Source organism: Triticum aestivum, chromosome 1B, assembly GCF_018294505.1.
Source record: "Triticum aestivum cultivar Chinese Spring chromosome 1B, IWGSC CS RefSeq v2.1, whole genome shotgun sequence".
Taxonomy (NCBI): Eukaryota; Viridiplantae; Streptophyta; class Magnoliopsida; order Poales; family Poaceae; genus Triticum; species Triticum aestivum.
The window spans coordinates 567715773-567718897 of NC_057795.1; positions in this window are offsets into that span (position 1 = coordinate 567715773).

Genomic DNA, 3125 nt, shown 5'->3' on the forward strand with positions numbered 1-3125 from the left:
AGGGTGCGGGCGGGTCAGCGGCGGCGATCGGTGGAGCGGGGGAGATGGTGCGGGGGGTGCTCGGCGGCGAGGGGGACCGTATCTGGCAAGGTGGGATAGCGATCGAGATGGAGGGGGGTCGGGATCGAGTGTCCATGAAATTTAAAAACATTCATGAGTTCAAAAGTGCCCATGAAATACAATCGAGAAATGAAGGCTACAATTTAAATACAATCGATCTTAGCTAGCTACCTGTTCATAATCTTCTTGCCCTTATTTTTCATAAATGGAGTTCTTCTCTTGAACGTACGTCCTTTAGGTAGGGTGGCCCTGCTTCTTCTTGTGGTGTATGATGATACTTCATCGTCGTCGTCATGTTCCATCTTCGGGTCACCGTACTTGTCGAAGTCTTGCTCATTGGCGACTCCATCCATTCCGATGATCTTCCTTTTGCCTCTCCTCATGACAACACGACTGGGCTTTGGCGGGTCGGTAATGAAGAAGCATTGGTCCACTTGGGAAGCCAGTACCCATGGCTCATTTTTCGTGGTGACGTTTGCGCCCGCGGTCTTGGATTTGGCTTCGGGTATAACCATGGTGGTGAAATACCGGTCTTCTTTCATGACGCTCTTGGCCCATCTGACACAGAACATCGGGACCTTCTCTCGAGCGTAGCTCAGCTCCCAGATCTCCTCGATCCTTCCGTAGTATCTGTCCTTGTCATTACCGGTGTAGGATTCCATCGTTACCCCGGAGTTCTGATAACCATCGCTCTTCATGTCCTTGTCCTCGGTGTAGAATGTGTAGCCGTTGATATCAGGATGTGCTCGGCGCCCTGTGACAAGGCGAATATGAGTTGTTCTTCCACGGACGAATCCTCATGTAAAGGGTACGGCAGAAGCTTCTGCTTGAACCAACGTGTGAAACATGAGTTGTGCTCTTTGATTATATCTCCGTCCGTCCTCTATTAGTCTCGGTTATTGTACGTCTTCTCAATAAATGTTTTGTGCTCTACCACCCAAGGTTCGACCACGTCTATGTGTTGTAGCGCGACTAGGTTTTCTCTTTCAAAGTCGGCGAGTCGACCCTCGAAGTCCACATGCATTTCGCGGCGACCCTCACGGTGACCCCATCCAGCGAGCTTGTCGAGGTGCCTGTTGACGGGCAGACCAACGGGGTCCTCGATGCCTAGATAATTTGTGCAGTAGGAGATGCACTCTTCGGTCAGAAAGCCCCTGGCTATGCTTCCCTCTGGTCGTGACATGTTGCGAACATAACCTTTGATGACACCATTCATCCTTTCGAACGGCATCATTCTGTGGAGGAACATCTGCCCGAGTTGGATGATATCCTCCATGGTATGGACCAGCAGATGCACCATAACGTCGAAGAATGCGGGCGGGAAGTATATCTCAAGCTCGCATAGTATCACCACGATCTCTTCCTATAGCCTTCTGAGTTGCCTCACACCAACTGACTTCAGAGAGATGATTTCGAAAAAGTTGCATAGGCTAAATAGCATTTCACGGACGTGCGCGTCCATGATCCCATGGATTGCAACTGGAAGTATCTGCGTCATCAGCACGTGACAGTTGTGAGACTTCATCCCGCTGAACTTCTGCTTCGTTGGGTCTAGGTATCTGCTTATCTTCCTCGCGTAACCGTAAGGAAGTTTTACTCCTACGAGGCAGGTGAAAAACTGCTCGATCTCCTCCTGACTTAGAGTGAAGCACGCGGGAGGGTAGTCATTTCCGGTCTTCTTGGCCTTTTTGCCTTTGCGACGACATTCCGTGTCCTGCTTCGCCTCATCATCATCATCATCATCATGATCATTAGCGTGAAGCTCCTCCCTGATGTCCATTGATTTCAAGTCTGTCGTTGCTTTCGGCCCATCTTTGGTCCTCTCTGGCATGTTGAGAAGGGTACCAAGCAGACTCTCGCACACGTTCTTTGTGATACGCATGACATCAAGGCTGTGAGGCACACGGTGGATCTTCCAGTACGGCAAGTCCCAGAAAACAGACCTCATTTTCCATACCTTCAGCAGCGGCTCTGGCGCCTTTCGCTTCTTTCCCGGCTCTGGCGCCTTTTGCTTCTTTCCCGGCAGTAGGCAATCTTTCAAATTTTTCAACAGTTGGTCTATTTCCTCGCCGCTCCTCGTACGCGGGCGTCTTCGGGGTTCGGTTTCACCATCGAACAGATCCTTGCGTTTCCTCCACGGGTCATCATCACGAAGCCACCTTCGATGTCCCATGAACACAGTTTTCGAAGACACGGGATCTCTATCTAGCTGGCGATACGTTGTGTCATCCATGCACTTGACGCATCCAGAAAATCCGTGGACCACCTGCCCCGCGAGATATCCGTAACCGAGATAGTCGTGCACCGTCGTGAGCAGTGCGGCTCTCATAGGGAAATATTCTTTCTCTGCGGCGTCCCACGTATTGGCTGGCATTTTCCACAGCGTGTCTAGCTCCTCTTTCAACAGCCCCAGATACAGATTGATATTGTTCCCTGGTTGTTTCGGCCCTTCAATTAGCATACTCATGTGAATGTACTTCCTCTTCATGCACAACCAGGGGGGAAGGTTGTACATCCACACAAACATAGGCCAGGTGCTATGTGTGCTTCTCTGGCTGCCAAACGGATTGACTCCATTGGTGCTCGTGCCCAGCACGATGTTCCTTGGATCCTTCCCAAATTCTGGGTGTTCGAAGTTCAACGCTTGCCACTGGCTCGCATCCTTTGGGTGACTCGGCATCTTGTCTTTTTTATTTATCTCCGGATCATTTGCGTCATCTTCTCGCTTCTTCTCCTCCATATCCGCGTGCCAACGCAAGAGCTTTGCTACCTTAGGGTCCGCGAAATACCGCTCCAGACGAGGAGTGATTAGAAAGTACCACACCACTTTTCAAGGAGCTTTCTTCCTCTTCTTGTATCGAGTGACGCCGCACACCGAACATATGGTAGACTCCGCGTGCTCGTCCCGATAAATGATGCAATTGTTCATGCACACATGGTATTTCATGTGCGGTAAATCCAGAGGACACACGAGTTTCTTCGCCTCCTCAAAACTGGTCGGGCACTTGTTCCCCTTGGGAAGACGTTCGTGCCAAAATGACATGTTCTCGTCGAAGCATGCGTCG